The sequence below is a fragment of the Pyxicephalus adspersus genome, chromosome 3 (assembly GCF_032062135.1).
Source record: "Pyxicephalus adspersus chromosome 3, UCB_Pads_2.0, whole genome shotgun sequence".
Classification (NCBI taxonomy): domain Eukaryota; kingdom Metazoa; phylum Chordata; class Amphibia; order Anura; family Pyxicephalidae; genus Pyxicephalus; species Pyxicephalus adspersus.
The window spans coordinates 116,601,264-116,616,455 of record NC_092860.1 but is presented as its reverse complement, the minus strand read 5'-3'; the positions used below and the strand labels follow the sequence as shown (position 1 = coordinate 116,616,455).

The 15,192-nt window shown below is 37.4% G+C and overlaps 1 protein-coding gene across 12 annotated transcripts in view; it reads right to left on the bottom strand.

Annotated features, from left to right (window-relative positions):
- The window catches only part of TENM3 (teneurin transmembrane protein 3), a 699,726-nt gene that overhangs the window by 541,482 nt on the left and 143,052 nt on the right, over positions 1 to 15,192 (bottom strand). For 11 of the 12 annotated variants that reach the window (XM_072406090.1, XM_072406089.1, XM_072406092.1 and 8 more), the window contains exon 3: positions 9,620 to 9,670. The exons of the other annotated variant lie outside the window; for it this stretch is intronic. The gene's annotated coding sequence lies outside the window, so the exon portion shown is untranslated. The remainder of the gene's footprint in view (positions 1 to 9,619; positions 9,671 to 15,192) is intronic. 12 annotated transcript variants of the gene reach the window in all.

Genomic DNA, 15,192 nt, shown 5'->3' with positions numbered 1-15,192 from the left:
GCAACACTTTGCTTCAAGGAACCATAAGGCAAATCCACTATAATGCATCCAACCGGGTGCAAATGCCTTCACAATGTGGTTCCCAACTGCTCCTGTAGAGTTGTATTGGAGTCTGGTTGAGCTTGTGGTACAATGCCCCAAGCCTGAAAGGGGGCTGATCAGTGAAATTAGCACTCCAGTTTTGCATATAAGGCCTCCCTATTCTCTTAAGGTTTCTTTTAAGTGAGGTGGTCGGAGCATCATCTTTAGTCACCAAATCAAAATAATCGTTGCCATTCTGGCAAGACCCTCCTCTATATTGATTGGTTTTGAAAACAGGAGCTATTGTGCACTGCCATGGATGTCTGTGATTACAGGACCACGGCAGCAATTTGTATACTCATCAGTGACCACAATCCAACTTATTAGGCACTGGGGTGGCTGGGGAAATCTGTAAGCAATTTAAGGGGATGATTGATTGCTTAGGTTTGATTCACATTCTAGCACAAAAATGAAACTTTGGGGCATGTACAGTACTTTTCTGTCTCCATGGAGAATCATTCCCCAATAGGGAACATGACTTGACATTAACCTTACAATTCTGCAAACCTAGCAACCTTATCTAATGGACATCTGCCTATCATTGGCCAGCCCCGGGGGTCTTTTTATAAAACCGTGATTGTGACATTCAGACATCGTAACTCATTTACTGTATATTAAAACATAATTATCAGGAAGATTTACCTGCAATGAATGTTATATTCTATTCCTTAGAAATGAGCCAATTAAGTGTGCATTGCATTAGTTTAGAACACCCGATAATACATTTTAAACAATAATAAAGTAATTATGAATTCTGAGATCTATTAACAGTAGCATTCTAGTCACCGTCCTCACAGGATATGTCACAGCTCTCTGTCTTGCTGTGGATGATAAAATACTTAACCTAATAGTGCTAATAATTCCTGTAAAATCTTTTAATGCAGGTAAAAAGCTACAGGTTCTACATTATAATATACACTCCTGTAGATGCTTATACTGGTCTTATACTTTACTTACCTTCTCTTTACTCTCTGACACTTATACACTTGATACGAGAAGAACTCGGGGTCAGCTTAATGGACCATTACCACTGCAACATGTGTTGTGTTGTGTTAAACAGACTTTTCAAAATGATTGGATTCAAGAGAACCACAACTCATAGATAAATGGAACAGGCTGCATTTTCCTATCATACAGCAGGTGCATGGAAGGGAACTTTGCATATTAATAAACTGATGTATAATAACATAGATGAACTTTCCTTTTAACTTCCTGTGCACTGAAAAAAATATAATATCAGCCTTGTCAGTTCACTCTATGGACTACAAAACACATACTCTCTATGGTATTGACAAATGAGGAAGGTGTGGTTTTAGTTCAAATCAGAAGAGAAGCCTAAGGTAACAGTTAAATTACTCCTCCAAAGATACAGTACACAGATTGAATATGGTCAGTCAAAGACACGAGTGTTACTTGTAAGATCACCAAGTGAAAAAAGAAGGAAAAACACTACAATGCAGCCACCTAATTTAAGGAATGCTAAGCTAATTAAATCACCAAAGGGCAAGCAAAGTGGTACCAGTAGGGTGACTAGGTGATAATATTAGGAAAAAAAAATTGGATTGGTGGATCTTTTAGAATGATATATATATTGCATTTTTTTAACCCTGGTCTTATCCTGACCCCTAAAACAAAGGTTATCTTTTCTAATAAAACATTGTAATTATTGCAACTAAAGAGTCATCCTGAGGTACAACAAGCAGTACAACACTGAAACTTGAAAAAAATTTGAAAAAGGGGGTCTGGTCAAGCATGCATATCAGAGGGCTTGCCCTGCCCAGTATTGGCAAATAAGTTCTCCTGTGCCAATAAACCAACTGTACCAAAATTATTATGCTGCCAAACTCAAAAGGTTTGAAAATGTGGCTATACAGTTTATGGACCTCAGAAGAAACAATAGTTAAAGGGAGGCCCATGAGCCTGCGAGAGGGAAGCCAGGCAAGGGGCCAACATGACTGTGGGGGGAAGGCCAAAAAGTTTAGGAGATGGTGTGATAGGGAGGTTAATGGTCAAGTGTTATTGATTGGTTAATAAATAAAACAATAGGTGGGGAAAAAAAGGACATAAAAGAGTAAGGGGGAAAAAGGGCAGACAGTTTTACAAAGAATTGTGTGAGATTCCCGCCGACCCACCCTTGTTGATTGGTGGTTTAATGGAGGTGGTGTTGGCGGTGTGAGGTCCTCCAGGGGAAAGGTGTTGGTAAAAACGTATGGTACATTGTAATGGGTGTGGGGAGCCATCTGTGGTATGGGGTCTCCAAGTTGGTGTAATAATGTTGGTGATAAGGTTAATGGCGGGAGGTATGCGTAATTGATAAAGTTCCTGAGGCTGTAGAGTGGCGCCTGGGAGCAGTTGGGTGTATCAAACGCAGATCCCGGGGGTTATTGGTTTATGTGGGTTAAGGAAGGGTGAGGATTTGCCACCTGGGGAGTGTGTTTTTTCTTTGGTTGGTAATGTTATTATTGTGATGAAACAGTGCATGTTGTTTTTAAGGTTGGTATTTAAAGATATAACTGTTTATTTATGTTAAAGAAGTTTGTAAATAAATAAACGTCCGCAACGCCATTTTCACCATACCTGGAATTTGGTTTTAATGGGAAAGGTATGGGTGGGGGTGTTTAAGGTTTATATAGGAAAGGCTCTTGCATGCCACAGTCATGTGAAAACCTGAAAAGCAGTTGGATAAATAAACAATAAATGAACTGAACTTTAAAACAAAAAAGCATATAAAAGAAACTGGCATTTTTCCAAAGGCAGAAGAAATGCCCAAACAAAACATAAACAGTTATTTTCGTGCTTCAACTTCATCAACCTACAGAGTATGATTTCACCTCCAACTGTGCTAAAAACTTCTAATAACATCTGCTCACTTCCTGCTCCTTCGGCTTACAAACAAACTAAAGAGGAAAGCTATTAAAATCAAAGCAGAAAACTTTTTTTTTCTCTTTGCTAGTAACATGTAAGTGGACCCCTAATGAGAAAACTAAGAAATATACGATGGTAAATAATTAATATAGCAGTGGAGTGTCTACTGACTGTCCAATGATGTGAACATGATGATACAGACCATGCCACCTGTAGTTTTGGGACTAATCACTCAGCCTTGCTACGTCTATTATGGATGATCCAAGAAACTCTGTGCAATGGTCTAATGAGAAACCTCGTAATTAGTTTCCTTCTATAGGTAAAGCTCATGCTGGTTACATATAAATTATATTGGTTCTTCATGAATTTGTGAATGTAACCTAGAATGATCACTTTTATGGGCTCCTAAATCATGTAATCAGTTTCCAAATTACTACTATACACATTAGCTACCCTTGTGCTTGCTGCTCTGCGTGAAGCCTCTATGCATGTTCTAAAAGAGGTACATTGGACCAAAATGAGTGTGGTTTTATAGAATATTGTTTAATAAGGTGATTTAGCTCATTGCACATTTAAATATCTCTAAACAGAGTAGCCAGCGTAGAATTCAATATAGAGAATTAGCTAAATCATACAGTACTACAAAATATTCAAGTATCCACAAGCTCTCACACCTAGAGGTCTAGTGCACATTTTGTTACTTCTAAATATAATAAAATTACAATCACTTCTGATTATTATTAACTAAACAGACACAGCAGTGCTTTGTGTTCAACCACTGGACAGTAGACGAAAACAAAAATTGACAAATGGAAAGAGCAAGGTTGTTATAAAGGAATTCAAACATTTTAACACTGTTCCGATAAACCTGCACTTACATCAAATACCCAATCAACTCCCAAATAAAAGGCTGACTAATGAGCTTAATTAATTCCCAATATTAGGGATGTGTACTGATGGTATAACGCAATTTACACTTTTTATATGTGTTATTTTTATTTTGTAAGTCTTAGAGGTTGTAACACACAGTACGCTGTCATTCCTACAGATAGGAAAGATAGATGTACAGGTGCAAGTTTTTTACCCCTCTGATGTTTTTGCATTGTATGCAGTGCATTCACATATATTTAAATGGGTCCAGGAATCACTCTGTGATGTGTTACAGACACTGGTTGTACAAAAATATAGGCAGAAATTCATAGGAATACTTCATACATTTATTATCCATTTTGTACATTGGTAGTGGATTTAAAACCTTTGGTCTAGAGCCAGACACAACCAATTACTCTTTTCATGGCAAATTTCTATGGGCTAATGAAAGTATACCACACCTTGGTGCTGCAAAGACTGGTGGGGCTTACTAAAAAACATGGTTTATTGTGGAAAATCTCCATACATTGCGATATACCACCCTTGTGTGATCGCCTCTTCTGGGGTAAGAGCTACTCTCAGACTGAAGGAGAGGTCGATGAAGCACACTGGAGACAGTAGATCAGACTGACCCGCAGTCAGTTTTATTAAAAGGTTGCATCATATAAAACAAACAAACAAACAAAAGTAAATCCTAGCCAGTCAGGCACTAACTACACAGTTGGCAGATTCCTCTTTACCAGTTGGAGGGATAAACGCGGCCAAGTCCACTCAAAACGTTCCAGAAACCTATACTCACATGTGGCCCACGATGGCTCATACAGGCAACATCTTACTCTTCCCTCTCAGCTGTGCAGTAATTAAAGGCCAGCCAGAACCAAACTCTGGCCTGGATCAGAACACCTCTGAGTGACATGCAAACCCAGGTCTGAAATCACAGCAGACATGTTGCTGGTTAACCTCTCCCATAGGAGAGGAAATGTGGAGAAATATACCTTCCCTCAAAGACGACTCCTTTTGCCATGTCACAATATCTTTTATCATTAGGGTCCTTTACAGCTCTTCACTTTTGGTAACATTACATCTTAGGGTCACAAGTGTAAGTTGTTACTCAAATAATACCTTCATCCAGACACTGATGGCTGAACTGAATGGAAAGCAGAAATATATAATATCCTCAGCATGTGTCGAGTTATGCTAGGTGACCTAATGATAACATTGTTATACTCAGTGCCATCATCTCAAAATATCTTTTTATTATTGATCCTTAGGATAAATGTACCCAGCCCAGACCTTACCTGTTAGATAAGACTAGTTATGTCAGCGTTCTTCAACAGACCCAATGCTATCCTACATCTCCCCTTATGGGCCCCAGTAGAAACACACAGGGAAGAACAGATATTTAGAACATTTTCTTTTTTCTCACTCCTATAAATATAATTAATGAATGGACTTCTTTTTCTATCTTTTTGGGACCTTTGGTTAAACCTCCAGTTGCATTGCGGGGCCACAATGTACCAGCAGTGGGTTTTGTGTTGCTTTAAACTTTATTCCTGAGAGTGGGTAAGAAGTCAATAACACCCAAAGGCCTTATACAATCCAGTGTTTCTTGACCATTTTAACATGGGGGAACCCCATAAAATAACTTTCAGGTCTTTGGGGAACTCCTGCTATATTTACTATATTCACAGCTTACTGTACATTGGCAGGATTCAGTGGGAAGAATGCCTCTTACATTGCTGGTCAGTGGGAAGGCTGCCACCCTTACCAAAAAGATTATTGGTATCTAAAAACTGACCACAGGGACACAAATTGATCACTTCCAAGGAACCCTGGTTGAAAAACATGGTCCTGATCTTTTATTATGCCGACAAGGATACACTTGTCCATGTGTTCCCAAGTCTGGATGATACCTCTGCTGATTAATCTTTTATTTCTCATTTCACTAGCATATTACTGGGCATTGCATTGCTAAAATTAAAAATCCACTTTCAAATTAAAGCTATGAGTCGCTTTCATCAGAAAGAAAACAGGCATTTGGAATACAGGTAATGCATCTTTGAATGTGAGGTTTGTAAAGAGGAAATTTCCCAGTCTTGTGGTGTTAGGGTGCAAAGTGATTCTTCCCCTTAAGGAGAATAGTAAAGTTAATTCTGACCTGAAAAGTCTGTAGTCAAGTTAAAAAAAAACATTCACCCCTTAGCTGATCAGTGCTGCTTTTAGTGATTTAGTGATTTACCTAACATCTTATCACAGCTGTGTTTGTTCCTTCTTAAAACAAAAATCTCATTACATTATTATTATTAAACAAGCAGGTGTTTAACCAAAAATGATGGATGAAGAAACATCTGCATTTGAACATCCATTGAGATCCAATATGCAACTCAAATGACCTAATACAAAATTTGTAATCAAAACCTCTTCTCCCTTTTTTCTCTCTTCAAAAAAGGGATTTCCTAACCAGATAGAAAATATCTACTACTAATGGTCAGGGAATGTCATCACCCTATTAATTCTTGAACTGGATCAACTGGTTGAATATGCCCACCATTACTGATTTATGGATAGGAGAAATAGTTTAGGGGCCAACTACACCTATATGTCTACTGTACTATTCTTTTTTACTTTGAGAGCATTGCAAGTTTTTACTGTTGTATATGTTGCATTCATTGAGGAAAATGCTTATTGATTGATGCATGGATGCTCAGTGGGGTGCCCATTAAAAACGAATAGACATGCTTCCATAATGCATGCACATTGCAATAAATGCATATAATTTATGTGGTAAAGCACACTCATAAGTGTCATATGATGCTTTAATATTCAACTCTGTTTTACAGAGGTGGCAGGAACCCATTAGAGTGATCTTGGCCCTGGGCCCATTTACCACAGCCCTGGCAGGTACAATAAGAAGTTTTTCTGACTATACTACATTCTTGCAAAATGCTTCTAATGGTTCTGACACCATCATGGTTTATTTGTGTTTTCTCTGTAAAACTGCTGTGTTTAAAAGTTATTACCCCTAATTCCAGAACAAATAGATTTTTCTTTTTGTCAGGTGTTTTCCATCTCCTCTTTCTATGTTTAATTCAAACGGTAAGATTAAATCACATTGAAACATTGCAATTACAGACCATTTATATGATGGATTAAAAAGGCAAAGGTTGGGTTACTTTTATTTTAGTAGGATCTCTTTTTTCTTTGTTTATTATTAGAAAATCCTCGTTTTCTTGAAAGGAGCATACAAGGTGATCGATATTACACTTAATCACTTTTAACTGCAAAATAAGAGATGCTATTTGACATCCATAGCACCTGCCACTGCACTGCATTATCTTTCTGGGATAAAATAAAAGACATTTTGTGGAATTAAACAGGCAGGTCTATAAGCATTAGGAGGTATTAATGACTGTTAGCCATACAAGCGGGGAAAGGATGATTTTCAGGATGTCATGCCAGTTTGACATGGTGACATTTCTTATCAAAGTGTCCATCACAAACTTTAATAACCAGTTATTAACAGATAATTCAGTGTGAAATAGTAAGAAAATTTTACAAATGACAGCTTCACACCTCTGAAGAGGAGTTCTCATATCATGACAGAACATTCTTTTTAAAGATAGTTTAAGATGTTTTCTTCCTACAAAGGTTTCCATTTACTGTTAATGTGCGTCAAGTCCATTCTTCCCCATCATGCAGAGCTAGGGGCACTACTAGTATCTGACAATTCTGCATGTGTCCGATAGCTTGCCCTGTGGTGCTGCATCTCTACTCGGTCCTGTAGTGTTGCAGTGGGGGGAAACAAAACACACATCCGAGACAAAACTATCCAACACAACTGGAAGAGTCAGATAACAACAGCACCTGACGCTATAGAAGAGTGGGGTGAATGTGACCAACTTTCATTATTTACAATCACAAGTTAAGTATTAGTGTTGTAATAGGTAGGTTATATTTACAATCCAAACGTTGGGACTAATTGTTGTGTCAGAAATCTTCTGTGCAAAGTCAGGAATTCCTTTTTAACACTCTCCAACCACATATTTGATGCCCTTTTGCAATAATATTACCAGTCTAAATGACCAGAGCCCCAAATCAGTAGTTTTAGAAAAGGCATGCTATTTTGTAATAAAAAAATGAATTAATAAGATTAAGACTCAAGTCACAATCTTTGTAAAAAAACACAGATTCAGCATTATGAACATAAGGATTATTAAATCAAATATTTGCTACCCCTGATTGGCATATCTGCAGTACAATGATTTTTGAAGAATGCTTCGCACGTGTGCATTGAATAAAAGTAGTACAGTAAGCTATATCTTACATGTGCTAGTGATGACTGTCAGCAAAATTTGTTTGATGCTATGAATGCACAGGTTTCCTTATAGAAAAAAATGTGCACTGCTTTGTTGTTGGATAATCCTTAATATAAATAGAAGAAGAACTCTAATCAAATCATTATAATTTTGAATTAACAAAATAAAATCGTAAGGTGCAGTAAGCCATAGCACTCAGGGATGATCTTTCTATATCAGACTACAATAAACTGATAAAACCTAAAATGTGATAGCTGTGAGTAAAAATAGTTTTCATTTGCATCATTTTATTAAAAACACTCCCTCAATAGTATTTCCTCCTATATAGAATTCTAATAAACAATATGCCCATGATTTCTATTCTAGAAATATGTTTTTGTAGGCTCTGTTGCAGGCTTGTGGTAAGAACTTTTTCCTTAAGAAAATACTAAAAGAATGAAAAGTGCACTTCCAACATAATAGACATGGGAAGTAATTTTAAAAGTTGCAGATCTAAGCAGGAGTCTACTCCAAAAAATGACCGCACATCATGCATTTTACAGCGGAGGCATTATTAGTGCTTTGATGGCATAATTATCTTTAAGATAATCCCTCTGTTCACTAACCATAACATTTCTACAAACGCCTTACTTCCTAAATTCACCATGTGACTGCACAAGCTGCACATTAACCTCTTGAATGTCACAGTGGTGTATATGTAAAAATAATGAATTGAAAGTGGCCACATGCTGACCATTACCCTTACACTAGAACAATCATCTTCTGGCAGGCAGCATTTCTCTAGGGAACCCAGTGGGCTATATGTACTTCAGTGGCAAACAAGGTAAGTTCCCAAGTGCACTGAACTCATTTTCTAGACATGTTTCACACAATTAAATGTACAATTAGTGTGTATGTTCTCTATTAACAATCACTGTCAGCAACAAAAGAAATTCATCCAAAATTGTTATTTTAAACCAGAACTTTTCTCAAACAGCTAAACATGCAGGTAACATTTATACAAGGAATCATTTTACTTGTGAAAGGATTTGTATTTCATTGATATGTCAAAGCTGTTCTAACATTTACTAAAAGGATGACTCCAATTGTAACTAAAAATACAATGATGTCCTTGCTCCAACCGCAGCCTGCTGAATGGACAGGGAAAGTGTAACTATACACTGTGTATGTCATCCTTCTATTCATTCATTTTTTTTTTGGAGGAATGAACAGAAGGATGACATTAACAGTGCCAGCACGTTTCTATGCCGTGTACCTGAATAGCCAATAGTTGTACCCTTCCCTCTTCCTGTATGATTGCCAAGTATAGGGAATTGCAAGTAGCTGAAACCAACTCACATTTAAACATTACATACCATTCAAAATGTAAATAAATTCCTTATTAAGAAATACTACATTGATATGTCTCTTCATCTGCCTAAAGCTCAGTTTAATCTATAGGTAGTGCCGTAGGTCAGATAATGGTTTGGACAGTAAGATCTCCCTACCTTAAATCCTGACTTTGTGGCTGTCCTCTTATGAGTTTTGGGACTTTTCACCTGGCAAGAAAGACAAAAAGCATCAAATAAACAAGTGTTTATTGAACAAAGATCATATAATAAATAATTCAATACTTTATTAAAGGGTGTAAACCTTCTCGCACACTTGGGTGCGGCTTGATTTTACCATGAAGCCACAAGGAGTTACCTGTGCGAAGATTTTGGAAAACTAAAAATATATTTTCCGTGACGTGGACTTAAACTTTTGACCTGATCCACAAGGAAATACAGACGCTACAGTGTCACATTAAATATGTAATGTAAATCTGGACAGAGTGCATGAACCCAGTTGTTGGCAACAAAAAATAACAACAACATGAAACAGCTTTTAGCTGACTTTTAATTGTTTTAAGATCAGGGGCATATTCTCCAATGCAAATCCCTATTTCACCGCTACCTTCACCAACACATTTGAAGGGAAATCATAGCCAAAACCTTTGTTGCTGGATTTTAAAAGAGAATAGAACCTTAGAAGTTAATTGAAATTTGTATTGGTGACAAAGCTCTTGTCAAGTTTCCACTCAGTCCTTTTTTAGTGATTGGTGGTCTGTTGGATAGAAAAATATTCTAAACTTTCCGAAACCTTTTTTATTCCACTTGTGCTATGTTCATGTTACTGTTCCCAATGGGGAGACACAACATTCATGTAGACAGGCATTTTAGGAGTAACAACAATCATGAAGACACTTAGATGGCCATTAGGACAGGAAGTATCACTGCACAAGAAAACTCCAGAGTGAACAAATATGTTGGCCAGTATGAGGTTGCAATCCTTCCCTGCTCTATATAACACATTCAAAACTTTGCTGGAATTCAAAGTCCAAATTAAGTCACAAAGTACATATGCAATCAGATAAATACATTATGCTAATAGCTTTCCTGCTACAACAGTTGTGCATAGTATTCAAATATGATAATACAGTTCAAATAACATTAAACACTGCTCTTAGTAATTTACACTGATCTGGTTACACAAACACCCTCCTTCAATACAAGTCTGTGTAAGGATACTTGTGCTGAATGGTGACCTTGGTTTGAGGGTAAAAAGGAAAATCAGTCATACAGCAGCAAATGACTGCAGATACATATATAGGGGCAAGATTTCTTTTTTTGATTGACCTTCTTTACCAAATGTTGGGGAATGCTTTAACCCAGCTTTCTCTATGCCATGAGCCACTAGGACCTAAACTGAGCATTTGAGTCTGGTCCTGCACTGGTTGCTTGTCTAATGCAGTCATAAAGCACTGCCGTTGGTGCCCATGTGGACTGATTGCCCCATGATGTGATTAGGCTGGGCAGCATTCTAGAACCTTAAATGCACCGCAGGACAATCATTAAAAGTTTCCATTTCTTCCAGGCATTCCTCTGCAGTAAAGATAAAAGTTTTAGAACCTGGCATGTCAAATAGTGGTGGATTAAGGTAATAAAAAGGAAATTGCTGCTTACATTTCCTGAAGATAGTTCAGTAAAATGTAAACATGTATAGTCAGTGAAACTGCAGTTTAGTTTCTTTTTCTTTTTGTACCCCTCTTGTATTAAAGAAAAATGTAGCATGCTGCACTTGCCCTCTCCAAGCTCCAGATCCCCTGCTTTTCCCTCTGTCGGGCACCATTTGGTCCTTTTAGGGAAAAATGACAATGTCTTTTCAACCTAGTGCTAACTTACCTTCCTGGAGGCCTATCATCATACAGGTTGGGCTTGAGTACTCCAGGGCTGAGTGGCATGCTCAAGTAATTAAGTCACCATCCTTCAGTTAAGGAGAAATGATACTACCAAAAGAAGGTCCAGTGACATATTCGGACTGCAGAAAAATTATGAGAGATTTTTATTGAAGAATTTCGGGGCCTTGTAAATGGGGAGATTTCTACCTTCAGATGGAATTCTGAATTAGGGTATAAAGGCTCACTGCCTAGTCACGCCAATTGCTGGGACTCTGAAGATTTATGTTAACGCTGCTTTAAGTTTCACATAAATAAAAGCTCTACTCAATAAAAACCATCACCTGGTAGCTGCTCATACCACATCCACTGCTTGTCTGGTAGGTTGATACAATCAACAAGCTTTTACTGTGACAGGTGTGAATAAAAACTATGACACTAGTGTCTTCTTGTTCTGTTTACGCCACACACATTCCTTCATTAAATGGGATTAGTATTAAGGCTTTTCTGCACATTCCAGTTAATAGTTTGAAATGGTATTCTTTTACAAACAACTTCCTCCAAAGGTTTCCTTGAACCAACAGCTGAACTCATATAGCATTGGAAAACAAGTATGCAAAGATAAAGCAATTATATAGTTCCAAGGAGAAAAATAAAATAAAAATTGAAACATTGTGTTATATGTTTACTGTTTAAAATGTGTTTTTTTGGGCCCAATACACACTAAATTGTGAATTCGTAAGGGCCGTATCTCATTATTTGCTGCACAATGGATGTCTCTGAATTGCAGGAGAATGGTCTTTTTATATATGCTAACATTTACCAGTATGTGACACACATATTCAAACATTTTACATATGTTCATAATCCAGATTTACTGTTCCCTTCATATCTTGTATGCAAGTTGTACTCTTGAATTATAATATACAAATGTAGCATTTAGCTAAGTGGGGGGCAAACAATACATTCAGTCTAGAACCAACACAAAAAAAGTACTAACACAATATTATTATTTGATATTGTGGGCGCTGATTATGTCTACCTCCTATGTAGGGGCCTAAACAAATTGGCTGTTTTTTTGAGGAACTAAAGTTCTGGTTTGAAAATTAGTGATCAGGCATGTCTTCTTTTCAGAAAGCGACATGCTATGTCCCCACTGCAATACAACATACTCACCTGCCTAATCGTTATCACAAAAAGCTATTCATGGGTAGCTAAGTGTAGGACGCTGGGATACCTGGCACATCCTGGTTTTATCCATGGCTTCCAGTACTAAATGAAGTCCTTTGTGGCAGTGCAGGAGTTATGGCATCCCAGCCTGACCAATCAAGATGGTCAAAGACCCGATTCCAGTAAAAAGATGTCCATTTTGCAACACCAAATTTTGGATCCAAACTCTAGAAACTAATGCTTTTAGGTACTGTGTTATCCTTTTATATGTATTTTCTGTGCATCTCATTGAAGATAGTTTAAAGTTAAGTTTCAGACATGTAATAGACATGTAAAAAAAGGGATTTATTTAAAGCCTACCTAAACTCAGAATTTTCACTTTATATAAAAAGGTAGACAACCCTTTTATTTAAAGTAAAAATTGTTTGTTTGTGTTTTTTTTTAAGTGCAACACCCTTTAAAAAAAAAAGAAAGGGTGCAGCACCGCCTCCTTAATTCTCGATCGGCTAGACGATCAAGAATGATTAGGAGCGCTGAGCCTCCCAGGATACCTACATCACTCATCTAGGGCATGTGCAGATGGAGCCCTTTTATCAAAAGGCAAAAAACTTTTTTTCCCACCTTATGTCACCTGATCTCACGCATGTAGGAAGAAGAACCCAAAAGAAGAGGAGAAGATGGCAGCGCCTGGTACAACAGCCTGAAGATGGATACCGGGACAACCCGGGACCCGATGAAAGAAACCTTCAGATAGATCGACTGCTCTGCGGGATTGAAGGCAACGGGATTTTTTATGCTGCGTGTAGTTTTGAGTTAACTTTCTCTTTAAACACAGTGATGGAAAATGTTATAATAAATTTGGGACCAATATTTTCCCCCAATCTGCTGACTTTCTATCCTGTAACTAAATATCAATTGTTACACTTGTTTAGCCTGAAATTCTGCTACTGGAGAATTCCAGCTGTAGAGACAAGTTACATTAATGTAAACTATCACATTTTATGTGCAAAAGTGGTTATATTATATATTCAGAAATGTGCAAAGATACAGCCAATGACAAACAGGGCAGAATGTGTGGAGATTACTAATGGTATTGTGATAACAGCATGGTAACTTTATCATATTTTGGACAAAATTACTTCATCTCTGAATTTAGATCTAAAAGAATGACACGTTTACGAACATTTCATGTTCATGGTACACCAAATGACTTTACATGATCATCTACAAAGCACTCTACAACAAGTAAAAATGAAATCGCAATCTGTTGATGTAAATGCCATTTTGACATCAAAGAACCCTTTACCTGAAACATCTTTTAATCAAATCTTTTTTTCACAGCTCCCTTGAAAATCTTTTTTGTTTTCCATAACCTAACTTGCAAATTTATTATTTAAGCTAAGTTCAGAACAGTGGTTTTTGCAAGTGGTTATTCCTCTTGCAAAAAATGTTTATCATTGAACCGAATAGGTCTATTCATTATCTTTATCCTCATCTTACATTGGAGAGGTGGTAGGAGGTATCAGTTTTCTGGATGCTTCATGCCACATTCAGGAATAATTTGCTACCTTCACCACCTCTATAGACTTAAATTGGTACTGCTTGCAAGCATTAAAAAAAAGTGAAGGGACCACACTACTAGGTTTTTTCAAATGCCTGTTATATCGCTCCCGGATGCCTAGTGTTTGATAGTAGGTGCCCAGAGGCACTAAATGCCACAATAAAATACTGCTACTCTAAACTTAGCCTTAGTGACTCCTGAAATACAATACAAAAAGCCCTAATGTAAACCAGATCCAGCCAGGGATAAATCAGCAACTTACTAAAAGTTTATTCTTGATTTGTTGTTGTTTGATTTGCTCTTTGTTTTGTTGCTTTAAAAAAGTGTTTAATAAAGCCACTAAAGAAACAGATTGAAAGATGGTCTTTGTTAAGGGATACATGTGATAAATGGACCCAACACTATACGTGTGCAGCATCCGAATCACATTTGATTATACTGCAAAAGTAAAGGAAAGTTTGGGACTGTTTCAAACAGTAACTGCATTAAAGGTACAAAACAGGCATCTATCTTGCAGTAAAAATTCATGAATTGCTTATTGGACACCTGAAATCAAGGGAACACTTCCCCATGTGCAATATATAGCACATCAGTGTCCTCAGGGAGCTTTGGTGGCTTGTCAAGGTCAGTAGAGCGCATCATATGAAATGCCAGCTGTCTTGCCTTAAACCCTGGAGGCAAGGGACTTGCATCATACAGATGAGATGTGTTTTGTGTTTGCGAGAGGGGCAGAAAGGTCTTGCCTGAAGACAGGATAAGAGAGAAAGAAACATGACACAAACAGAACAGGACATCAACACGGAAATCAACAAATGGATTTCATCCACTTTGTCAAGAAGTCCACCAAAATGAGTCATGTGAGGTTTCCACATAAGCTGCATCATACTCTTACATAAATTGAACCATGATTTTCTTTCCCTGAAATCACATACACTAGTTAATGCTAATAATAAGGCACAGCAATGACGGACAGTAGGATCATTCAAATTACATTAAGTATTTCTTATTCGTTACGTTCTGAGATTATTGTGCTGACTGGTAAAGTGTCCACTGTGCCCAAAGCGATAATGGGATCCTTTTCAGGTAGCCAAGCTGTTTATTGTAATAGTACAGTCACCTTCAGTTGGCATAGA